The sequence below is a fragment of the Canis aureus genome, chromosome 5, assembly GCF_053574225.1.
Source record: "Canis aureus isolate CA01 chromosome 5, VMU_Caureus_v.1.0, whole genome shotgun sequence".
Classification (NCBI taxonomy): Eukaryota; Metazoa; Chordata; class Mammalia; order Carnivora; family Canidae; genus Canis; species Canis aureus.
The window spans coordinates 73,612,057-73,638,936 of record NC_135615.1 but is presented as its reverse complement, the minus strand read 5'-3'; the positions used below and the strand labels follow the sequence as shown (position 1 = coordinate 73,638,936).

At 40.8% G+C, this 26,880-nt stretch overlaps 1 protein-coding gene across 3 annotated transcripts in view; it reads right to left on the bottom strand.

Moving 5' to 3' along the window:
• The window catches only part of WASF2 (WASP family member 2), a 73,084-nt gene extending 46,975 nt beyond the window's left edge, over positions 1-26,109 (bottom strand). Inside the window, exon 1 of one of the 3 annotated variants that reach the window (XM_077898923.1) lies at positions 26,028-26,109. The gene's annotated coding sequence lies outside the window, so the exon portion shown is untranslated. Of the gene's footprint in view, positions 1-25,886 lie in introns of all 3 variants that reach the window. The other 2 variants (XM_077898921.1, XM_077898919.1) reach the window with 2 other exon arrangements.
• Between the last annotated feature and the right edge of the window lie 771 nt (positions 26,110-26,880).

Below are 26,880 nucleotides of genomic sequence, written 5' to 3'. Positions count from 1 at the left end.
AAGGCAGATGCTCAACCACTGAGCCACCCAGGTGCCCCTAGCACTGGGTGTTTTACATAAGTGATGAATCACTAAATTCTACACCTGAAACTAATATACTGTATGTACACTAACTGGAATTTAAATAAAAATTTGAAAAAAAAAGAGAAAAATAAATAAAATCTTGGGCTATATCTTGAAATTCATCTGTGCATGGTATTTTCTGGAAGAGAACTACTTCAATTTATTTAGTAGTTAAAGGTTTTCAATTTTTACTTGAGACATCTTGTAAGTTATCTTTTGCTAGGAGTTTGTCCATTTTATCTAAATTTCAAAATAAACCATGATAGTATTCATACTATTCCCTAAATCGAATGGCAAAAATTATTGTTAGAAGTGTAAAATAGCTTTAAGAATGGAATAGTGGCAGAGATAAGGATCCAAGACATAAAGATTTGAGATTCCACAAATTTGCAACATGTTCATGTATCTCTGTGTTCCCAGAATATAGGCTTTTTTGGACACGGGATCATGCCAATCATCACCCTTTCATATACAATATATTCTTAAAAGTATTTGTTGATTTCCTATATCAAATGAAAAATACAAAATTGATAATTCAAGTCAATATTATTTTAATAAGCTGATTTTGATTAATGCATGGTTAACCAGCGTGACACTTGCAGTTGTCTTTATAATAAATGATCTTGGGACGTCTGAGTGGCTCAGCGGTTGAGCATCTGCCTTTGGCTCAGGCCGTGATCCCAATCCCAGGATTGAGTCCCACATCCAGCTCCTTTGGAGGAGCCTGCTTCTCCCTCTGCCTGTGTCTCTGCCTCTCTGTGCGTCTCTCATGAATAAATAAAATCTTTTTAAAAATGAATAAATAAAATAAAACAAAGGTTATTTTTAATAAAGTAAAAACTGGTTTCATAGGCCATTCATTCATTAAATTAGATGTAAAAAAAAAATCTATCCCTTGGGATGCCTGGGTGGCACAGAGGTTAAGCATCTGCCTTCAACCCAGGCCATGATCCTGGAGACCTGGGATTGAGTCCTGCAACAGGCTCCCTGGATGGAGCCTGCTTCTTCTCCCTCTGCCTGTGTCTCTGCCTCTCTCTGTGTCTCTCATAAATAAATAAATAAAATCTTAAAAAAAAAAAAACTATCCCTTTAAATATAGCAATTCACTGAATTTAAAGAAAAAAATATCAGAAATTTAACAGCTCTTGGAGCACCTGGGCTCAGTGGTTGAGCATCTACCTTCAGCTCAGAGAGTGATCCTGAGTCTCGGGATTAAGTCCCACATCAGGCTTCTTGCATGGAGCCTGCCTCTCCTCCCTCTCCCTATGTCTCTGCCTCTCACTGTGTCTCTCATGAATAAATAAATAAAATCTTAAAAAAAAAATTAATAGCTCTGAACTATACAATACATATTATTTTTTAAAATAAGAATGTAATTAAGAAAAAAAGAATGTAATTAAGACTACTGTTACTATAAAAGCACATTTCGTTATAGAAGAAAAAAAGTCATTTAAGTGGCTTTAAAAAATCATGCTAGTCATTTGTTTAATCTACTCCTTTCCTAAACTTTATGCTGCAGTAGCTAACTAGAAGGAAAACTACCTGAGTTAAATTTCAGTGTCCTTGCTCTGTCTCATCCTTTCCTGCTCTAGTGGAAGTATACTTGTTTAAATACATTCTATTTGAGGAAGAAGAAGCAAAGAGATAGTCTGATCTTTAAAATGCAGAGTGAGTGAGTAAATAAATAAATAAATAAATAAATAAATAAATAAATAGCAGAGCAGAGCAGAGCAGAGCAGAGCAGAGGGATCCCTGGGTGGCTCAGCAATTTGGCGTCTGCCTTCAGCCAAGGGTGTGATCCTGGAGTCCCGGGACCAAGTCCCGCGTCAGGCTCCCTGCATGGAGCCTACTTCTCCCTCTGCCTGTGTCTCTGCCATTCTCTCTCTCTCTCTGTGTGTGTGTGTCTCTCATGAATAAATAAATGAAATCTTAAAAAAAAACAAAAAAATGCAGAGCAGATTGTACTAGAATAGTTTTGAAAGCCGGTTTAGAGACTGACCAAAAAATACTAGTCCTCTATTAGTGAAGGTCAACATCTTTAATTGGACAGAGCTCCAGGGCAATGAAATTGGAAATGATTAGAAAAATAGGAATGGGGATGCCTGGGTGGCTCAGCACTTGAGTGCCTGCCTTCAGCCCAAGGCATGATCCTAGAGTCCTGGGATCGAGTCCCTATCGGGCTCCCTGCATGGAGCCTGCTTCTCTCGCTGCCTATGTCTCTGCCTCTCTCTCTCTGTCTTTCATGAATAAATAAATTAAATCTTTAAAAAAAAAAAATGGGAATGGACATTACCTGGGAAACAGATCAATGAGACAGCACATCTGCCTTTGATTCTACATTGGTATAATCCTTTTTAACTAACATTAACGTAGCCTCCAGCACCATACAATAAGGTTTTTCCAAATATCTATGAGAAGTTGACAACAGTAATACTTCTCTGCCAATCTAGTAATATAGATGCATTTTACCAGCCCCTTTCCTTGTAGAAATCACATTAATAAAGATGTTTGGAGATTTATGGTTTTAAATGCCAGTATTTTAAAAAACTGGACAAGTGTTATAGAAATTCTTGTTGGTATTTTTCAGTCTTAGAGGAAACTGGGTTTGACAAAAACTATTTCCCAAGTGGTCTGGAAGGAAGCAAAAGAATTAGCAAAATTGAGAGGAGAAAATATGAAAATGTATCAGGTGAAGATCTGAGGTTTGTTGGCAGGAGAAAAAAAGTGTCTGTATTGTGTAAACTAGAATCCATGGTAAACAAGATGCAATTATAATGAAGCAATTATCATATCTTGTCACATTTGTTAAAACTGGAATCTTCCAAGCAGCAGTATCCTTTTAGGGTGTCCATTCTTCTTGGTTTGCATCAATTGTCCCACAGTAATTATTAATAGTATTCTCTCTTACTCTTTTTTTTTCTCTTTTTTTTTCTCTCTTACTCTTAAAAGTGAACTGGTTTATACAATAAATTATATTACTCTATCATTGAAGAACCAGGAGGCAGGGCTGCTAAAACAGCTTAAAGTTCAGGGTCCAATCATAGTCCCAACTAAAATTCAGTACAGATTTACTTCTCATAGGTAGCACCATGAACAGAATAGCCAACTAGCATTATGATTAAAAACACAGTGAGGGCAGCCCAGGTGGTTCAGGGGTTTAGCGCCGCCTTCAAGCCCAGGGCGTGATCCTGGAGACCCAGGATCGAGTCCCACATTGGGCTCCCTGCATGGAGCCTGCTTCTCCCTCTGCCTGTGTCTCTGCCCGCCCGCCCGCCCCCCCCCTGCCCCCGTCTCCCATGAATAAATAAGTAAAATCTTTTAAAAAAATAAAATAAAATAACAACACAGTGAACTGGGGATCCCCTGGGTGGCTCAGTGGTTTGGTGTCTGCCTTCAGCCCAGGGAATAATCCTGGGGACCCCAGATGGAGTCCCGCATCAGGCTCCCTGCATGGAGCCTGCTTCTCTCTCTGCCTATGTCTCTGCCTCTCCGTGTTTCTCATGAATAAATAAAATATTTAAACATTTTTTTAAAAGGGCAGCCCCGGTGGCACAGCGGTTTAGCGCCGCCTGCAGCCCAGGGCGTGATCCCGGAGACCCTGGATGGAGTCCCAAGTCGGGCTTCCTGCATGGTGCCTGCTTCTCCTTCTGCCTGTGTCTCTGCCTCACTCTCTCTCTGTCTCTATGAATAAATAAAGTCTTTAAAAAAATTTTTTTTAATTAAAAAAAAATTTTAATAAAATAAAAACACAGTGAACTGGAACCAAATGGCTGGAGTTCAAATCTCGGCCCTTTAACTGTGTGACCTAAGGAAATTTTGTCATTTTACTCCTATTTTGAAATAATTTCAATCTTAGAGAAAAGTTGCAAGAGTATTACGAAAGACTCCCTTATATCCTCCATCTAAGTTCACCAATTATTAACATTTTACCACATTTATTCCCTACCCCCACTTTTTCTATATTACTAATTTTTAAAAAATCATCTGACAATAGGATGCAGACATGGTCCCCCCCGCCCCCCCCCCCCCCCCCGTGTCTAAATACTTCAGGGAGTTATCTCCTGAGAACAAAATATAGTACAAATATCACATTAGGAAATTTAATGATGAGGGTGCCTGGGTGGCTCAGTCAGTTAAACATCTACCTTCGGCTCAGTATATGATCCCAGGGTCCTGGGATCGAGTCTTGCTTTGGGCTCCCTGCTCAGTGGGGAGTCTGCCTCTCCCTCTGCCTTTCCCCCTCTGTGATCTCTCTCAAATAATACAATCTTTAAAAAAAAAAGAGAGAGAAGGAAATTTAACAATGATGCAATATTATTATCACAAAGTCCATATCTAAATTCAATTTTTTAAACATTCTTCTATTTTTATGTAATCTCTACACCCAATGTGGGGCTTGAACTCACAACCCCAAGATCAAGAATCACATGTTCTACTGACTAAGCCAGCCAGGTCCCCCCCCCCCCCCCCCCGCCCATAACTAAATTTTAGATAATGTCATCCCAATAAGCTCTTCATAGAAACTTTTCCCTCAATCCAGGACCTCTACCCAGAATCGAGGGCAGGTTTCTTAATCTCTTTGTATGTCAGTTTTCCCATCTGCAAAGTGGTAGATAACATTATCTACCTCATGGGAGTATTGGGAAAAATAAAGAGGTAAATATATACAAAAACTTTAGAACAGTTGTTGGCATTCAGTACAGGTGTTAGCTGCTTTCAGGAAATGAAAAAGACTCTACATAAGGTAGAATTATGTCAGATAATGGAAATAACTCCTTAGACACTTATACTTTCTGAAGCCATTTTAATGAAAATCTCTGTAAAATATACTGAGCATATCCATTATTTCCTAAACAGAATATACTAAACATAATTTAACATTTTCTTAGTAACTCAGGGCCTTCACATCAGCAATGGTATTATGCTATGAAACCATGATGCCGTCAGAGGATCCTGAGGTGTGTGGGCTATATGCTTCTGTTGTAAAATGACCATAAAGTTCTGGACAGACATCTTGAATCTCCTCCTTCTGCTGCCATGCTTCTGATCACTAGTATGTATTAATGCCTCTAATCTATATTATTTTTTAAGATTTTATTTATTCCTATTTTTTTTTAAGAGAGAGAGAGCAGGGGGAAGGGCAGAGGGAGAAGGAAAGAATCTTAATCAGGCTCTATACCCAGCACGGAGCCCAACTCCGGGCTTGATCCTATGACCCTGAGACCATGACCTAAGCTGAAATCAAGAGCAAGTCAAACGTTTAACCGACTGAGCCACCCAGGTGCCCCTAATCTGTATTATTCTAATAATGCTTATGGTCATACAAAATTTCTGATTAAAAAAGCACTTTCATATCATCTCTCATTAATTCAATGAATATCTACTATGTCATTTAATTAACTGATTTGAATCTCACAAGAAGTCTGTGATGCAAAAAGAACATATATTACCACTCCCAATTTTAATTACCTCATTATAAATGAATAAATTAAGGCTCAGAGAGGTCAACTGACTTACTTTGGGCCACAAAGCCAACAGGCAACACAGCCAACCCTCACACAACTGGATCCTCAGTCCCTCAACATACAGTTATCTCTGAGTGAGGCCCTAAAATGATGCTACTTTTGATGTAAAATGAAAAAGCTTTCTGATAGCTCTCTGCCACTCAAAAGCACTTCTAGCTTACTTTTATATGCAAGGAGTTACGTTCTGGTTGGCTGAAACTGCCAGATGTTCTTCCTCTGCACTTTCTCAATATCCTTTCTAAAAATTTCTGAACTTTATGGCAACCCTATATTAGTATAGGCTCCACACATTTGCAACTTGAGATAAATTCAGACCTGAAATAAAGAAAAGACTGGCTAAGAAAAGAGTATAAATAAGATTACGGGGAGAAATGTTTAATGAGCTGTTTTTAAGCATTTTAGGAGTCTAATTTACATACAATTAAAGTTAAATTGCACATCACTCTCAGCTATTCATTAAAGCAGGTACAAGGACCTCTACCTAACAAAATAACCTGGTAACACTATTAGCCTAGTTTCAGCTACCGTATGACTCAAAGTAACAGCTGCACCTAAAGAAAAACAACACACAACACTCTCACTAGGATTTACCCCAATTAGCCCAAATTAATGAGGTTTGATTGTACCTCCAATGATGACCCACAAAACCTATCTTCCCCTGACAAACTAGAGTAGAAACTCAAATGCAGTTAAACCATCAGTCCTAAGACTAGGTAGAGGAAACAAAACAAAATAGCCATGGTATAGAGTTAAGAGCCAGAAGGCTAGTGTACTAGGCCAGATTATGCTGCTGAATTTGTGACCCTGGTTCACTGTACTTGTCTAGCCTTCAGTTTCCTCATTTACCAAATGAAGGAGCCAATAATGTGGGCACTAAAAGGATTCAGAGCTCTTTGGCTAAAGAATAGGAAATGTACAAGAAAGTCTATAAAATCTTATACTAGAAAGCAAGAAACACTAATCAAAGACTACTGCAGTTATGTCAGAAGAAATCAGGAGCTGGGGTACCTGGGTGGCAGGAGCTGGGGTACCTAGGTGGCTCAGTTGGTTTAACATCCAACTCTTGATTTTGGCTCAAGTCATGATCTCAGGGTAGTGGGATCGAGGTTGGACTCTGTGCTGAGTGTGGAGCCTGCTTGAGATTCCCTCTCCCTCTTCCGCCCCCCACACCTTTCCCCCACCCCAGCTTGCACAGGTGTGTGCATGTGCCCATGCAAGCAAGTACATGCTCGCTCTCTCGCACTCTCTACCAAAAAAAGAAATCAGAAGCCAATGTGAAAAGGCCCCCAAAGATTCAAGATGGAACAAACTGAACATCAATAAGAGTAACTACAATGGATTAAAACGTATCAAATATGTTAAAACTCATAAATTCATAATAATCCTTTAAAAAAAACAACTCACTGATCCCCTTTGGAGTATGTCAGGGAACCAACCCATTATTTTGAAAACTTGTAAAGAAGTAGAGAAAGAATCAAGCATTTATCCTGCCTTTCCTGTACAAATCAAACCTCAGGGTAACCAAAGAGTTGATAAATGAAAGTTTTTCTTTTTTGAAGTATTCCAGTTAATAAATAAAGAATATAAAATATCATCATCTTGCAAACATCTAATGAAATAAAAGAGCTAAGTAATCGTCATCCATGACCACTTACAACATAGAAAGAGACATCTGAACATTATAAAACCTCCTTTTGGAAGACTACTACACCACTCATGAAGCATTACTGCCAAAACAGGAAACCGGATTCAGGCCAAGCCTCTAGAATTGTGCTGTCCGACAGGTAGCCACTACACACATGTAGTTATTGAGTACCTGAATGTGGCTCATCTGAACTAATATGTGCCATAGCTATAAAACACACACCAAATCACAAAGATTTAGTATTTAAAGAAATGTAAAGGGCAGCCTGGGTGGATCAGCGGTTTAGCGCCGCCTTCAGGCCCAGGGTGTGATCCTGGAGACCTGGGATCAAGTCCCATGTTGGGCTTCTTGCATGGAGCCTGCTTCTCCCTCTGCCTGTGTCTCTGCCTCTCCCTCTGTGTCTCTCATGAATAAATAAATAAAATCTTTAAAAAATAATAAAATAAAATTTAAAAATGTAAAATTTCTCATTAATAATCCTTATGTTAATTACACGTTGAGGGACGCCTGGGTGGCTCAGAGGTTGAGCGCCTGCCTTCAGCCCAGGGCATGATCCTGGAGTGCCGGGATCGAGTCCCACAACAGGCTCCCTGCATGGAGCCTGCTTCTCTCTGCCTATGTCTCTGCCTGTCTCTTTCTGTATCTCTCATGAATAAATACAATCTTTAAAAAAAAAATCACATCTTGAAATGATAATAATTTACAACTACTGTGTTAATAAAAAATATTATTAAAATGAATTTCACTTGGGGCACCTGGGTGGCTCAGTCGGTAAAGATCTGCCTTCTGCTCATCAGGTGGTCATGATCCCAGGGTCCTGGGATTGAGACCCACATTGAGTTTCATGCTCAGCGGTGAGTCTGCTTCTCCCTCTGCCCCTCCCCACTGCTCATGAGCACGTTCTCTCTCTTAAATGAGTAAATAAATCTTAAAAAAATACAAAATAAAAATAAACAAATTTCACTTGTTTCTTGTTACCTTTTTTTTTCTTCTTACCTTTTTTTTTTAATATATATATTTTTTTTATTTATTTATGATAATCACACAGAGAGAGAGAGAGAGGCAGAGAGAGAAGAGGCTCCATGCACCGGGAGCCCGACGTGGGATTCGATCCCGGGTCTCCAGGATCCCTCGCGCCCTGGGCCAAAGGCAGGCGCCAAACCGCTGCGCCACCCAGGGATCCCTTCTTCTTACCTTTTTAATGTGACTATTAGAACATTTAAATTTGAGGCCTGAATATCTCTATTAGATAATGATGCTCTAGATCTAACAACCAGTTTACAGGGAATACAAGAGATAAAGAACATAAATGAATTGTAGAAATTCAGGGATCCCTGGGTGGCACAGCGGTTTGGCGCCTGCCTTTGGCCCAGGGCGCGATCCTGGAGACCCGGGATCAAATCCCACATCGGGCTCCCGGTGCATGGAGCCCGCTTCTCCCTCTGCCTGTGTCTCTGCCTCTCTCTCTCTCTCTGTGACTATCATGAATAAATAAATAAAATCTTAAAAAAAAAAAAAAAAATTGTAGAAATTCAATTAGCAAAATCCAGAGTAGGAAAAACTACAGAACTTGCTTTCTTCACAACAAAAAGATACAGGGGAAAAAAGGAGGCAAGAGGACCTATAGAATAAAAGAGATTTAAGAGTCATTAAACCAAATCAATATATGGACCTTTTTTGGAAACGGACTTTTGAATACACCAAATGTTTAAAGAGAAATGGGGGGCAGGGAAGAAGAGAGAAACAAAGAAAGAGAAAGCAATTGTAGAAATTTGAAATTAATAGAGTATTTGATGATCTACCCCGCCCCCCTTTTTTTAAAGAATACTTATCCTTTATGTCTTAGAGCTACATAGAGAAATGAATGGACATAATGTCTGGGATTTGTTTTAAAGAATCCAATGAGGGGTGCCTCAGTTAGTTAAGAATCTGCCTTCATGAAGCTCAGGTCATGATCCCAGGCGAGCCTCTCCTCTGGGCTCCCTGCTCAGTGGGGAGCCTGCTTTTCCCTCTCCCTCTGCCCCATCTCCCACTATTAGTTCTCTCTCTCTCAAATAAATAAATAAAATAAAACAAAAAGAATCAATGAGGGTGAGGGAATAAGCAGTAGAAGTGGTACAGATGAAACAAGATTGACCATGGGTTGATCACTGTTGAAGCTGAGCAATAAACATATAGAGGTTCATTACATCATACAGGATATATATGTTTGAAATTTATTTGTTTACATATGTTTATATATGTTTGAAATTTTTCTTTCTTTCTTTCTTTTTTAAAGATTTTATTTATTTACTCATGAAAGACACAGAGAGAGAGAGCGCAAGAGGCAGAGACAGAGGCAGAGGGAGAAGCAGGCTCCATGCAGGGAGCCTGACATGGGACACAATCCCAGGTCTCCAGGATCAGGGCCTGGGCTGAAGGCGGCACTAAATCCCTGAGCCACCCGGGCTGCCCCATGTTTGAAATTTTTCAAAATTTTTGTTTATATATGTTTGAAATTTTTCAAAAAATTTACTAGAGAAAAGTTTTTTTTTTTTTTAAGACTGTATTTATTTATTTATGAGAGAGGCAGAGACATAAGCAGAGGGAGAAGCAAGTTCCCTGTGGGGAGCATGATGCAGGACTTGACCCCAAGCCCCCAGAATCATGACCTGAACCAAAGGCAGACACTCAACCACTGAGCCACCCAAGCATCCCTGAGAGAAAAGTTTATATACAAGTTTTTCAGTCTACAAGGGTGCCTAGGTGGCTCAGTCGGTTAAGCACCCAACTCTCGATTTCAGCTCTGGTCATGATCTCAGGATCCTGGGATCAAGCCCTTGCAGCAGGCTCCATATTCAGTAGGGAGTCTTCTTGAGGACTTCCCTCCCTCCTCCTCTCTCCCTTGTAGTATTCTCTCTCTTAAAATAAATAGATAAGTCTTGGGGAATTCCTGGGTGGCTCAACAGTTTAACACCTGCCTTCGGCCCAGGGCCTGATCCTAGAGTCCCGGGATTGAGTCCCACATGGGGCTCCCAGCATGGAGCCTGCTTCTCCCTCTGCCTGTGTCTCTGCCTCTCTCTCTCTCTCTCTCTCTTTCTGTCTATCATGAATAAATAAATAAATAAATCTTAAAAAAGATTTTTAAAAAGTTATTTAAAAAAATAAAAATAAATAGGTAAGTCTTTAAAAAAACAAAAAAAATTTAAAATAAGTTTTCAACCTATGAAATCTATGAAAATAAATCACAAGGTTGGCTAGCAGCTCAAGAGGCCATTAAATTTAGGTTTCTGCCTCTAGGAACATTATCTTCAATGTTACCTCACTTAACACATATTTATTGAGTTACTACTAAGTGCAAAGGCCCCAGCATTGTAGATGTTCAGAGATACAAGAAATAGCTTCTATTTAAGGAGTTCAGTCTTATAGGAGAAATGAGAAAAGTCTACAAATATAAAACAAAATAAAAACTGATGAAGTTATGGTTTACCTCTGGTTACATAAATCACAGAAGCATCACAGAGAAATATAACTGGACATTAAAAATAAGCAAGATTTGGATATACAGAAACAAGGAGTATTATATCTGAGGCAGACAAACAATGTGAGAAGCACATAAGCAGAAAATAATGAGACATCTCTGGGGAATGAAGATGAGTACATTATTGCAAAAGTAGTGGGAAGCAAGGCTGGAAAGACAGGTAGGGCCAGATCACAGAATCTTAAACAGGTTGAATTTATACTTTAGTCAGTAAGTGATGAGAGTCACACAACTCGACTTACAGATTACAGAATATTTAGGAAGATGTCACACATCTCACACTTAAACACAGTAGAAGAGAATAGAGCTGGAAAGGGAGAGCAGAATTAGAGACAAGAGTCATGGCAAAGGTAACAAAGGCACTGAACTTGATTAGTGGGAGAAAAAGACATGAAGGGACCTAAGAGCCTTGTCATGAAAAGAGATAGGGAATTCAGGGAAGCCAGTAGCAACTAAAGCCTTACATCTGGATGAACTGGGAAATTAGGGGAGCCAAAGCTTGGCTTGTTGGCAGACCTATAACCCCGCCCTAAAATGTGCTGAAGGGCACCTGGGTGGCTCAGATGGTTGAGCATCCAACTCTTGGTTTCAGCTTGAGTGGTGATCTCAGGCTTGTGGAATTGAGCCAGGTGTTGGGCTCTGTGCTCAGTGTGAAGTCTGCTTGTCCCTCTCCCTGTGGTGCTCCCTCTACCTCGTTCTCTCATTAGTAACAAATAAGATCTTTTTTAAAAAATAAGAAAATGTGGGATGCCTGTATGGCTCAGTGGTTGAGCGTCTACCTTTGGCTCAGGCCGTGATCCTGGGGTCGAGTCACACATCTGGCTCCCAGTAGGGAGCCTGCTTCTCCCTCTACTTACATCTCTGCCTCTCTCTGTGTGTCTCTATCTGTGAACAAATAAATACAATCTTAAAAAAAAAAAAAAAAAAGGAACGAGCAGAAGAAAAGCTTAGCCTTCTCATTTTAACCTATAAAGAAGTCAAGGTCCTGAACGAAAATGCTACACAGGTGTGCTAAATACCTTTCTTAGAGAAGCATATAAAACACTATTTGAGATGACATGATCTTGTATATAGAAAACGCTAAGGAGGGGTACCTGGCTAGCTCAGTCAGGGGAGCATGTGACTCTTGATCTCAGGGTTTTGAGTTCAAGCCCCACATTAGGTGCAGAGATTATTAAAACATAAAATCTTTTTTAAAAAATGCTATGGAGGGATCCCTGGGTGGCGCAGAGGTTTAGCGCCTGCCTTCGGCCCAGGGCGCGATCCTGGAGACCTGGGATCGAATCCCACGTCGGGCTTCTGGTGCATGGAGCCTGCTTCTCCCTCTGCCTGTGTCTCTGCCTCTCTCTCTCTCTCCGTGTGACTATCATAAATAAATAAAAATTTAAAAAATAAAAAATAAATAAAAAATAAAAAATGCTATGGAGGGATCCCTGGGTGGCGCAGCGGTTTAGCGCCTGCCTTTGGCCCAGGGCGCGATCCTGGAGACCCGGGATCGAATCCCACGTCGGGCTCCCTGCATGGAGCCTGCTTCTCCCTCTGCCTGTGTCTCTGCCTCTCTCTCTCTCTCTGTGACTATCATGAATAAATAAAAAAAATCTTAAAAAAATATAAATAAATAAAAATAAAAAATAGGGATCCCTGGGTGGCGCAGCAGTTTGGCGCCTGCCTTTGGCCCAGGGCGTGATCCTGGAGACCCAGGATCGAATCCCACGTCGGGCTCCCGGTGCATGGAGCCTGCTTCTCCCTCTGCCTATGTCTCTGCCTCTCTCTCTCTCTCTCTCTCTGTGACTATCATAAATAAATAAAAATTAAAAAAATAAAAATAAAAATAAATAAAAAATGCTATGGAATCCTCAAACCCCCCAAACCCTCTAGAACCAAGGTTAGCAGAATATGAGATCAATCTACAAAATCAACTGTATTTCTTTTTTTTTCAATTGTATTTCTATGCATTAGCAATAAGCAATCCAAAAAGGAAATTAAGAAAACAATTTCATTTACAATAGCATCAAAAAGAATAAAATACTGGGGTGCCTAGGTGGCTCAGTTGGTTGAGCGGATGACTCTTGGTTTCAGCTCAGGTCACAATCTTGGGGTCCTGGGATGGAGCCTTGCATCAGGCTATACTCTGATCATGGAACCTGCTTATAATTCTCTCTCCCTCTCCCCACCTTGCACTTACTTCCTCTCTCTAAAATAAGTAAGTCTGTTAGTAAAATCTCCTTTTTTTTAAGTAGCCCAATGCTAGGTTCGAATTCATGACCCTGAGATCACGACCTGAGCTGAAATCAAGAGTTGAACATTTAACCAACTGAGCCACCCAGGTGCTCTAATCATGCCCCGTAAAGTACAAGAGTTTTTTATTTTGATGAAGTACAATTTACCTATTTTTTCTTGGTTTGTGCTTTTAGATGTCATATGTAAGAAACTACTGCCTAATCTAAGATTATAAAGATTTACACCTATGTTTTCTTCTAAGATTTTTATATATTTAGATCTTATATTTAGGCCTTTAATCCATTTTGAGTTTTTTTTTTAATGTATTAACATAAAGGTAGGTTTTAGGTAGGCTTAGGGTTAGGTAGGGTTCTAACTTTATTCTTTTGCATGTGAGTATCCAGTTGGGGGGGCGGGGGAGAAAGGCAGTGGGGCAGGAGATAGTGACTACAAACGTGCAAGAGGAAACATTTAGGGGTGATGGATATGTTCATTATGGTTTTCTTTTTCTTAAGATTCATTTCTTTATTAAACAGAGAGAGACAAAGCAGAGCAAGTAACTAAGAATACCAGTAGGGGGAGCGGGACAGAGAGAGAGAGGGAGAAGCAGACTCCCTGCTGAGCAAAGAGCCTGACACAGGGCTGGATTCCAGGGTCCTGGGACTAAGCCACCCAGGCATCCCACTATGTAAATTTTCTTAACTATGGTGGTGGTTTCACTGGTACATACATAAGTCAAAATCTACTAAATTTTACATTTTAAGTAGATGTGGTCTGGGATCCCTGGGTGGCGCAGCGGTTTAGTGCCTGCCTTTGGCCCAGGATGTGATCCTGGAGTCCCTGGATCGAGTCCCACATCAGGCTCCCTGCGTGGAGCCTGCTTCTCCCTCTGCCTGTGTCTCTGCCTCTCTCTCTCTCTCTCTGTCTCTGTGTCTCTCATAAATAAATAAATAAAATATTTTTAAAAAATAAAAAATAAAAAAAAATAGATGTGGTTTATTTTATGTCAACAATATATTTTTTTTTAATTTTTAAGTAGGTTCCACACCCAATGTGAAGCTTGAATTCACCACCCGGATTAAGTCACATGCTCTACTGACTTGAGCCAGCCAGGTGCCCCTTAATAATATTTCAATAAAGGTATTATAAAAATAAAAGCACTATTAATTCAAGTATTTAAACTGCTAGGGTTCTATAAGCCAGACAATAATTATTTTTTTAAAGATTTATTTTACTTTTAAGTAATCTCTGTGCCCAACCTGAGGCTTGAACTCATGGCCCCAGGATCAAGAGTCACATGCTCTACCAACTGAGCCAGCCAGGAGCTCCAATAATTTTATTTTTTATCTTTAAAAAAAATTTTTTTAAGATTTTATTTATTTATTAGAGAGAGAGAGAGAGAGAGAGAGAAAGAGAAAGAGACTGCGCATGTGAAGAGGGAGGAGTAGAGGGAGAAGCAGACTCCCTGCTGGGCAGGAAGCCAAATGGAGGGCTTGATCCCAAGACCCTGAGATTATGATCTGATCCAAAGGCAGACACTTAACCAACTGAGCCACCCAGGTGCCCTTACCTTTTTTTTTTTTTTTTTTAAGTAAACTCCACTCCCAAACATGAAGCTCAAACTCAAGACCCCAAGATCAAGAATAGAATATCCAAGACAAAAACAAAACAAAACAAGAGTACCACGCTCTAGCAGCTGGCTCAGACAGTAGAGCATGCAATTCTTTATCTTAAGGTTGTGTGTTCAAGCCCCAGGTTTTGCGTAGAGATTACCTAATGAAATTAAAAACAACAATGACAAAAACAAATTCCTCCCCCCACCCCGAGAATTCATTTAGAAACAGGAATGAGAGAGTTCTGATATAGTCCCCTCTTAGATAAAGATGTATAAACAAAGGGATCCCCCCAGGGAATGATGTTGAAACCTAACCCAAGTAACATTTTTAGAAATCATCCAGAAAAAACTATCTAGTGAAATCTTCTCTTTTGGCAGATGACTCTACAGAAGTAGCTAGAACTAGGAGGATATAAAGTTGTGTGTTGAAAAATGTGGAAAATAGCTTCCATGTAGACAAAAATAAGGTAATGCAGTAATGGAAAAATAGTCTAAACTATAATTACCAGATGATGAGCTCTAAAGCTACCTGTTACACTATAAGAAAAGGGTTTCAGAGTCCCTAGGCTTACCCCAAATACAGCTACAAAACGCAATAAAATGCTGGCTGTTATTATGAAAGCTCTGGAAACACAGAACACATTATCCTGCCCTTGTACAAACCAAAGTGTATCTGTACCTAGAAGAGAATGTGCAGTTGTGGTCATCATTGCACAAAAAGGTAAAATAGAGCAGGCCTATAAAGGTATCCAAAAAGACCAGAGGAGCTTCTATACTTCTATATGTTTACAGATTTTTTTAAAAATTATATATATATATATATACACACACACACACTCATATATATATATATACACACATACACACACTCATATATATATGACTTTAATATAAAACAAAGAGGGTGTGAAATGGTAAACATTCTGCAACAAATCTTAGACATTATAAAGCAGTTAGAAGTCTAAAGAAACAATAAAGTATATTAAATTATTTTTTAAGCCCAGATTTTAGGATCAGATAGGTTTTTTGTTTTTTTTTTTTTTTTTTTTTTTTATTCATGAGAAACAGAGAGAGAGAGAGAGAGAAAGAGAGAGGCAGAGACACAGGCAGAGGGAGGGAGAAGCAGGCTCCATGTAGGGAGCCCCATGTGAGACTTGATCCTGGAACTCCAGGATCACACCCTGGGCCAAAGGCAGGCACTAAACCGCTGAGCCACCCAGGGAGCCCCTCAGATAGGAGTTTTATGTGGGGGGAAAAAGGGGTGGAGTGAGAAAAGGAAATAAGGAAGGGAGGGAGGAAGGCTTTGAATTCTAGTAGCAGCATGATTAACTCTGTGACCAAGGGCATGTTACTCAATTTCTTTCAGCCTCACTTTTCCCATCTGTAAAAAACTAATTTGAAGGACTGCTATGAGAAGGAATGTGCACACTGCCTGGCACATAGTATACACTTACTACTCAGCAGCTACTGCTTTTATTAGGACCAATAAAAAGTAATAGCTTACTACCCAATCCAGCATATAAAGTAGTAAAACTCATTACTCAGATGAGGTGTACAAAATGTAAGAAAAAATAATTTACATAGTCTAGGTAAAAAGCATAGGTTACATTTCCATGAGAAATTCCGAAGAGAAATTATGAACTATGGGCAATGTAGTCTTAAATTTTGAAACTGAAATCTTAATCCCTTTCCCAAAAGCAGAATTCAGGACTAGACAGGTAATGTATCCAACCAAATATGTCATTTCCTAATGTTTAACAACAACTGTCAACATTTACTGAGCAATGGATTAAATAATGATGTCATTTAATTCTTCTAATACCCTTGGAGATATGCTCTGTATTTTACAGAAAAATTACATAGGTCTCCGTTTTACAAATAAGAGAACTGAGGCTGAATCACTGCCCAAAATTACATACAAAACTAGTAGTGAGGGTAGCCCTGGTGGCTCAATAGTTTACTGCCTTCAGCCCAGGGCGTGGTCCTGGAGACCCGGTGACTCTGCCTCTCTCTCTGCCTCTCTCTCTGTCTCTCATGAATAAATAAATAAAATCTTTTAAAAAAGAAAAAAAAAAAAAAACTAGTACTGAAGAAGCCTACATTTGAATTCAGATGGATTGACTCCAAATCTATACTCATAACCACAGAACTATACTGTCTCACACTATGCAAGAAATGTTGGGTGCTGGATATTCAAGAATGAAGTGAATGACCAAAGAGTACATGTGGGGGATCCAGAGGCACGCCCTGGGCCAAAGGCAGGCGCTAAACCCGCTGAGCCCCCCAGGGATCCTCCCGGGCCAGGGATTGAGTCCCACATACAGTCTGACATCCTGCTCCCTGCAAGGAGCCTATTTCTCCCTCTGCCTGTGTCTCTGCCTCTCTGTGTGTCTCTCATGAATAAATAAATAAAATCTTAAAAAAATAAAAAATAAAAAAATTAATAAAAATCCCTAAACTATAGTCTCAGCTGTGGTAAGCAAAATGCAGAGAAAGAGGAAAATATGTCAAAATGCTAAATGGTAGTGGGGCATCTGGGTGGGTCGGTCAGTTAAACATCCGACTCTTGAATTCTTGGTTTCTGCTCAGGTCAGGATAGCAGGTTCTTGGGATCACTCAGTAGGAGAGAGAGTCTGTTTCTCTCTCCCTTCCCTCCTACCCACCCTCTGCTGTGCAAGTGCATGCACACTGTGTCTCTCTCTGTAAAATAAATGAATAAATCTTTTTTTAAAACATGCTAACTGGGCAGCCCTGGTAGCCCAACAGTTTAGCGCCGCCTTCAGCCCAGGGCGTGATCCTCAAGACCCAGGATCCAGTCCCATGTCGGGCTCCCTGCATGGAGCCTGCTTCTCCCTCTGCCTGTGTCTCTGCCTCTCTCTGTGTGTCTCTCATGAATAAATAAATAAAATATTTAAAAGAAAAAAAAAAAGATCTGGGTTCATAATGATATCCCATGAATTTGGATGAATCTCAAAAATTTTATATTGAACAGGAGAATCCAGGCACAAAAAAGTATATATGGTGTGAGTCAAGAACAGGCAAAATTAATTTGTAAGGACAGAAATCAGAACAGTGGTTGCCTCTAAGATAGTAGGGACTAATTGGAAGGGTGGAAGGGTGTGTGAGGGAAGACTGGAAGGTTATAAAAATGTTCTATATCCTGACTGGAGTGCTGGCTACACGTGTGTTTACATTTGTCAAAATTCACCTAATTATATATTTCTTTCTGCCCATTTCACAGTATGCAAACTGTGCCATTAAAAAATCTCATTAAGGGATCCCTGGGTGGCACAGCGGTTTGGCGCCTGCCTTTGGCCCAGGGCACGATCCTGGAGACCCAGGATCGAATCCCAGGCCAGGCTCCCGGGGCATGGAGCCTGCTTCTCCCTCTGCCTATGTCTCTGCCTCTCTCTCTCTCTGTGTGTGACTATCATAAATAAATAAAAATTTAAAAAAAAATAGAAAAAAATCTCATTAAATTCAAACAAAGAAAGAAGAAAGACAAAAAGAAAGAAATCTCATTTAAAAAAATGAAGGAGGTAAAATAATAAATAGATAGGAAAATAAAATAATAAAATAAATAAAATAAAATAATTAAATTAAATTAAAAATAAAATAAAATAAAATAAAATAATAATAAAATAAAATAAAATAAAATAAAATAAAATAAAATAAAATAATAAAATAGGGCAGCCTGGGTGGCTCAGCGGTTTAGCGCCACCTTCAGCCCAGGGCATGATTCTAGAGACCCAGGATCCAGTATGGCATAGGGCTCCCTGCATGAAGCCTGCTTCTCCCTCTGCCTGTGTCTCTAATAAATGAAATATTTAAATAAATAAATAAGCAAATAAACAAATAAATAAAGGGTAGGGACCCCTGGGTGGCTTAGTCGGTTACCAGTCCCTCTCTCTCTCTCTCTCTCTTTTTTTTTTTTTTTTTTTTTATTTATTTATGATAGTCACAGAGAGAGAGAGAGAGGCAGAGACACAGGCAGAGGGAGAAGCAGGCTCCATGCACCGGGAGCCCGACATGGGATTCGATCCCGGGTCTCTAGGATCGCTCCCTGGGCCAAAGACAGGCGCTAAACCACTGCGCCACCCAGGGATCCTTTTTTTTTTTTTTTTTTTTAAGACTGATTGATTGATTCATGAGAGACAGAGAGGGAGGCAGAGACATAGGCAGAAGGAGAAGCAGGCTCCATGCAGGGAGCCTGATGTGGGACTTGATCTGGGTCTCCAAGATCATGCCCTGGGCTGAAGGCAGGCACTAAACGGCTGAGCCACCCAGGAATCCCAGCCAGTCTGACTGGACTCCAACCCAGGTCATGATCTCAGCATCCTGTGATCAAGCTCCTCCTTGGGTTCTATGCTCAGTGCAGAGTCCACTTATCCCTCTCCCTCTGCTCCTCCCCATACTCACTCTCTAAAATAAATAAAATCTAAAAAAAAATTTAAAAAGATCTTATTTATTTATTCATGAGAGACCCAGAAAGAAAGAAACACAGGCAGAGGGAGAAGCAGACTCCCTACAAGGAGCCCCATGTGGGACTAGATCCCAGGACCTCAGGATCATGACCTGAGTCTGAAGGCAGACACTCAACCACTGAGGCTCCCAGGCGCCCCAAATAAAATCTTTTTTAAAATATTAAAAATAAGGGGACGCCTGGATAGCTCAGCAATTTAGTGCTGCCTTCAGCCCAGGCCGTGATCCTGGGGACCCAGAATAGAGTCCCACGTTGGGCTCCCTGTAGGGAGCCTGCTTCTCCCTGGGCCTGTGTCTCTGCCTCTCTCTCTCTGTGACTCTCATGAATAAATAAATAAAATCCTTAAAACAAAACAAAACAAAAAAAACACCTGGGTAGCTCAGCGGTTGAGCGTCTGTCTTCGGCTCAGGGTGTGATCCCTGACTCGCGGATGGGGATCACAGATGAGGATCATATTGGGCTCCCTGCGTGGAGCCTGCTTCTCCCTCTGTCTGTGTCTCTGCCTCTCTCTCTCTCTGTCTCTCATGAATAAATAAATAAAATTAAAAAATAAATAAATAAAGGTCAGAGGCTGGGAGGATGGGCAAAATGGTTGAAGGGGAGTGAGAGGTAAAGGCTTGTAGTTACGGAATGAATAAGTCACAGGGATGAAAGGTACAACATTGGGAATATAGTCAACAGTATTGCAATAGCCCTGTTATGACGAAAGAAGATCACGCCCCGGGCCAAATGCAGGCTTTAAACCGCTGAGCCACCCAAGGATCCCCAGGAATACTATTCTTTAAAGACTATCAATATTCTACAAAGGGAAATTAGAGTTCTCAATTGTGAACGGAAAGGAACATCAATGGGCATGACCTAAGACCTCCTTCTACACAGTTAAACAACAATTTCACAAGATATGATTTAAGAGAAAGCTTTCAGGGACGCCTGGGTGGCTCAGTGGTTGAGCGTCTGCCTTCCGCTCAGGGTGTGATCCTGGAGTTCCGGGACTGAGTCCCACATGGGGCTCCCTGCATGGAGCCTGCTTCTCCCTCTGCCTATGTCTCTGCCTCTCTCTGTGTCTCATGAATAAATAAATAAAGTCCTTATTTTTTTTAAGATTTTATTTATTTATTCATGAGAGAGAGAGAGAGGCAGAGACACAGGCAGAGGGAGAAGCAGGCTCCACGCAGGGAGCCCGAAGTGGGACTCAACCCTGGGTCTCCAGGACTACGCCCTGGGTCAAAGGCGGCGCTAAACCGCTGAGCCACCTGGGCCGCCCAATAAAATCTTTTTTAAAAAGAGAGAGAAAGCTTTTTATTTTTTTTTTTAAGAGAAAGCTTTTTAGATTGCTTGTTAGTACTTGCTACAACAATGGCATAATCAGGGGGAAAAAAGGCTCACTTTTGAATACTTGAGAGTAAAAGAATTGTTTTTATTATATTACTATGTCAATTACAAAGTTTAAATATCACAAAGTTTAAATATACCATAAGCCACATCATGTATTTGTGTATATATATGACCCCACGTGTATGTATATATGTATGTGTGCATATATACACATAGTCATTGAAATTGGAACTAAGCTGAACCACTGCTTCTTTTTAAAAGGGCTTCTACAGTCTAAAAATAAGAAACTTACTTCTGTTCAACTGGAATTAATCTTACAACTAAGAGAGTATGCCTCAGACTCCCATATTTTACCAGAAAAGAAAAACAGCTTGAAAAATATTATAGGCAAAGTTTAACAGCCTCTCCCATCAATCTCAAACTATTTTTCTTTATTAGTGTGTAGAAATCATGAAGAGCAAATTTTTCTGATATTTCTATATCTGAACATTATTTCCTCTGCAAGCATTCAACAATTCTTGTTTCTATTCTTCTCTTTTCTAATTCAATTCTGTTTGGTTTCTAAGTTAAGAAGTGTGTTTCATTTGCATAAATGGTAACTATTCTGAGATACCATTCATAACTATACATTTGAATTCTCCAGAGTACCATTCATAACTTCAAATGGAACAGGAAAAAATTCATTCAACATCACTTTAGTGGTGACTAAAACATGAATGATTATAATGTTATATTGTGGAAGATTGGTCAAAGGAGAATGAAGGCCCCAAATGTTACTACTAACTTGTAATCACTTTATGAATGCCCCAAGGGACCAAGAACCATTGCCTTGACCAATCTACCCATCATAAAACATACTGAGCTTAGAAAAACATGCCCATTAGCTAAACATAATTTTTTTAGAGTTATAAAGTATCTATGCAGGAACATCAAAAGATGTAACTTAGCCATAAAACTCAAAAATTATCAAAGAAGAATCCTGACAAGTCATGGCAAGTTTTCTACAAAACCAATGCTGACTTTTCTTTAGGTGTTCTTTTCATCTATGAGCTCTTCCAAGAAAATCTTTTATGCAAGGTAGTAGTAGTCTAGTAGTTCTTTACACCATTAATCAGTGGTAGAAACTAAATTTACATAGATCTGCACAAATAATTCAGCTATCTATTTGTACTGCTCTAATATATTTAAACCAAATAAAATAAAATTTGAACAGAAAAAGAAAATAATGGGGCTATTTTAAGGTTGGTCACCTCCTGGTTTCCCTCGTTTTTCTTTCTTTTTTTTTTTTTTTTTTCGTTTTTCTTTCTTATCTGAAAGTCATAAACAAGAGATTGTATAACTAGAAAGAAGGAATAAAAGGAGACTGTATACCTAAGAATGTCTATATTTACTTCCCTCTATGATCCCACCACCTCTACCCTTGATATAGTAGTTCTATATACAGGGGACAATTGTGCCCCTTGGGAGACATTTCACAATACCTAGAGACATTTTTGGCTGTCAGAACTAGTGAGAAGAGGGTACTAATGGGTAGTGAGTAAAGACCAGGGATGCTGCTAAACATCCCACAATACACAAGACAGCCCTCCACAATGACAGATTATCCCACCCAAAATGTCAATAGTGTCAAGGTTGAGAAACCCTACCCCAAGGCCTAACAAAGACCTACCTCTCAGAAGACCATAAATATTTGCTGATCTGAACTGAAAAGACCATGAATTAGAAGAAAAGCAAAACCTACAAGAATGAAGAAGACAGAGGCCATGATTTAAGCAGTATCAGCATCTATAAGCCTTTATTGAATGTTGAGCACCAGTCACAGCAAAAATGAACAACCCAGTCCTGCTCTTAAGAAGCTCATGGTCAAGCAGGGAGAAGAGTTTTGTAATTCATCTAACATCAGATTTGACAATCTGATAAATGTTTTAACAAAGGAGAAAACAGGGGCACCTGGGTGGCTCAGTCAGTTAAAAAAAAATCTGCCTTTGGCTCAGATAATAATCCCAGATCCCAGGGTACTGGGACCCAAACTGAGTCAGGCTCCTGCTCAGCAGGGAGTCTGCTTCTCCTCCCTGTCTGTCCCTCCTTCTCCACCCATCCTCTGTCTTTGGCTTTCTCTGTCTCAAATAAATAAAATATTGGAAATAGGGACGGCTGGGTGGCTCAGCGGTTAAGCACCTGCCTTCCGCTCCGGGGTGTAATCCTGGAGTCCCCTCGGGCTCCCTGCATGGAGCCTGCTTCTCCCTCTGCCTATGTCTCTGCCTCTCTCTCTGTCTCTCATGAATAAATAAATCTCAAAAAAAAAAAAAAAAATCTTTGAAATAAAAAATAAAAAAATAAAAAGAGGTATAGGAAAAAATAAAAACAAAATTTAAAAGAGGGGTAGAATGTCATTCAAAGATCTGTAACAGGGAACAATGAGGATATTAAAAGGAAATTTTGGTATTTAAGGAAAAACGTACACTGGTATATATTAATTAGAATATGATAATTACACGAAAGAAGACACAAAAAGTGTCTTCTATGTACTACTGTTTTTAGGACTCATGCCTTTGAAATTAGTTTGGTTTACAATATTTTCCCTTGTAATTGTCCTTGTCATCACATAAGTTTTATCCACTTATTTATCCATGTAGGTTTTATCCGTTTATCCACAAACCCTTCAATTCCAAAATCTAAAAGGCTATAAAAACAAGTTTTTAAATATTTATTTGGTAGCAAAACCTGACAAGAAATGATATGACAGTAATTATTTATACCAGTTGGTGTGAACATTCTGACATTTTACTACACATGGGAATGTGTTTGATTACAAGGTGCTGACCCTGACCTCTCTGGGATGTTATATAACATAAAGTACATGTACTATATTCCTTTTCTAAAATCCCAAAAATTTTTTAAAAAATTAAAAAAAATAAAATCCCAAAAATTCTATATGCAAAAAATATCTAGTCCCAAGAACTGTTTTGTTTTTTGGGTTTTTTTTGGCCCCAAGGTATTTTGATATGGTATGCTAAGATTAAGTCTTAAACAGGCTTATACTAAGTCTTATTAGTCTTATAACTAATAAAGCAAATGAAAATAGATCTTCACATACAATAAATTCAATGCCTTAACAACTATTCACATACACAATCCTGTAAAATGAAGCATCAAAAAGATTTTTAACAAATGTCAAAACTCAAGCACCATTACGTTTTTTCAAGTGACGGTGATATTTGCATCATCCAGTATCTAAATCTTCTTAGGTTGAAATTCACTAATTTAAATCATAGTTAAGACAGACCAAAAGACTGCAATTGGTTACTGAGGAAAAGAATCAAGGGACGCCTGGGTAGCTCAGAGGCTGAGCGTCGGCCTTCGGCTCAGGGTGTGATCCCAGAGTCGCGGGATCGAGTCCCACTTCGGGCTTCCTGCATGGAGCCTGCTTCTCTCTCTGCCTGTGTCTCTAAGTCTCTCTCTCTCTTTCTCTGTGTCTCTCATGAATAAATAAATAAATAATCTTAAAAAAAAAAGAAGAATCATCCACTGGTGAACAACAAACTCAGTAAAATGTTCTGATTTTAAGAAATTTATCTCAGAAGGTTTCATACCTAAAATTATTGCATTCTAGAATACAATTCCTCAACTTTGAACAAATTACAATGGACTTTTCCTGTGAAAGCGGGGCCTCAGACACGGACAGCAACAGGGATTGCTCCTAAGATATTTGAACTGCAAGAAGAGTTTCAAAGTTCTTTCCTTCCTTCCTCCTTCAGTTGCTGCTTTTCTGGTTTTAGAATTTCAAACAAAGAAATACATATTGGCTCCACTGCTAAGAAACGCCCTCTTTCTCAGCAACTTCCTCTTCCAATTTTCTTCCCCTATCATTGACACATGAGAACAATACACTCTGCCCGTCCTACCATTTTGATTAACCAAAAGCTGAGGCTTGAAAAAATTAAGGGCTACAATTTATAGTATCCAGCTACTAGTCTTTGACTCCAGGTCCAAAATCTTCACTCATCTAGAAGTCAGATAACAAGGAACACAAAGAAAGGAAGGAATATTATTCTTCATCAGAGGCAGGGTACTGAAACTTTCGTTCCAAGAATCGGAAGAAATTTGAACAAATGGAAAATTTCTCTCATCACAAGAAAATTTAGCTTTCTTAGGGAGGAGGAAAAGCTACTGACTGGGCTGGCACCACTCTGAACCAAGAGTCAAGTCTAAACACCAACAGTTGGTGAACTTCTACAGGTCACTTGGGTCAGCATCCAAAATGAGTTCTTTGAGGTTTTGACCTTTTACACTTCACAGTAACTTCTACAATTTAGAAATGGTCCTTTCTAACTTACAAACCGAAGAAAAGGAATGCACTTATAATTAGCAATCCGGAGATCAAGGTCCAGCCTGTCTCCATGCCATAAGTCAACTCAAGTGTCTGGGACCAGACCCCTCCCCCCAGTTGTGACAAAGCAAACTTCTTTTAAGTGGACAATGACTTCCCCCTTGTCTGGTGATTCTCAAAGGAAATCACCTTATGGTTGGTAAGCTCTGTACCTCACCATGTGACCCTGGACAAGTTACTTAACTCCCCTGAAACTCAGTTTCCTTATGTGTAAGTTCTCAACAGCCGCTGTAAAAATTCAGTAAGAACATAAGCCCAAATAAGCACTGGCACATAGTAGGAGCAGCATAAACGCTCCCCCTCCTATTCCTAACCCACCAAGAATTCTTTTGGGCCTAAATTTCAATCATTGCCCCAAGAAGCCCCAAGGATGCTATCCTCTCTTCTGATGCACTAGTGTATAAAACTTTGCCATCTCAGAGGGTCTAGGATCCTAGAGGATCAAGACAATCGGGAGTCCACCTCATCACAGTCTGGGGTCCATCCAGAGCTTTCACGGAAGAGCCCCTCTGGCCAACTCTCCTCCTGACCCTGCAGAACCATCCAGTACACATATATACGCGCACACACGTACACACAGTCCTCTCCACCACTCCTCCTGACCTAGCAGGCCAGAGGTCTCAAAGAGCACTTCAATTCCTTCACGGCCCAGAGATGGAAACTGGGGAAGAACTTGCCCGAGATCTCGGAGAACATCAGAGATCCAACTCATGTACAACTGCCTGCAAAGCCTTCGTTCTACAAATAGGGAAACTGAGGCCCAGAGAGGGAAGTGACTTGCCCAAGGTCACACAGCGAGTTAGTGGCAACGCCAGGTCAGGTTGAGGGCACTTTCCAAGCCTAGCAGATTTGCGGGCCCCCTCCAAGTCTCCGAGGGGATCTCCAGGACACCTCACCCCTGCGGAGGGGAGTGTACAGTAAGAGGCCACCCCGCGCTGACCGCTCGCCCGGCCACTGCCCGTCAGCGGCGGGAGGCGCGCCACCGACTCCCCGGGGACCCCGCGAGGCTCCGGGCAGGGGGTAGGCGGTGGCGGCGCGGCCGGGCCCGGCGCCTCACGGCGGGGCCCGCCCGCGGGGACTTGTTGCTCACCTGGTCGCGCGCGGCCGCCCTCAGAGATAGAGGGGCCGACCAGCCGCCCTTCTCCGCACGGGGTCTGTTCCCGCGGGCCGCCTCCCGGGACGCCGCACAGCCAGACCCCCCTCAGCGCGCTACGCCCCCAGCCGCGCTCACCCGGCCCGCGTCCGCCATTACGCGATTCCCCGCCCTGGGACGCAGCCACACCCCGCCAAAGGCCCTGATTGGCTCCCTGCCCCACCCTCCTGGGGCTTTCGGGCATTCCATTGGCCTGAGTCGAGTGCCAGTTAAATAGCTACGCAAAAGACGTACTCCCGGGCAGCGCCTGGGGAGCTCCACCCGAGCTACTTCCGCAATCGGAGTAAACAGCGGGGGGGCAAACCAAGTGAAGTGGGGGTGGAGATGAAGCGGGATCAACTCCTAAATTCAGGATAGGAAAATCCCACCGAAGAAAGTGGGAAAACTCGTACAAAGTGTATTGAAAGATGGGTTCTTCTCGGAAGAGTTCAAAGAACCAGGATTTTTGGTGTAAAAAAGAGGGCTAAACCTCTGAACTTTCTGTGGACACCCCTCAAGTTGCAGGTAGTTTTGTCCCTTCTCCCCCGGTCTCAGGCCCGACTGAAAGGAGGGTGGGGAGCGTGAGTCAGAGGCTCCTGCCCGCCGCTAAACGGTTCTTCCGGGGCGAGGTCTGGGGTTTGGGACCGGGAGCTGGTTCTGAAAGGCCAGCGTGAGGTGAGCAGGACCCTGGTTCGGGCGCCACCTCATTCTGCGACCTCAAACAACTTCCTGGACTTACCTGGGTCTCAGTTTGTCCTTCCGCAAAATAGGAGCAGTCATGTCTGCCTCCTGTCCTGGCATATTTGTTGAGGCCACGTGCCTGAGTTGGGTGCATGTGCGGTTTTTGGTGTTTTTTTTTTGTGTTTTGTTTTGTTTTTTTAATTCTAAAAGGCTGCGGCTGGATATCAATGTGACAAACTCACAAGTTAGCGATAATCTCTCATTTAGTTCT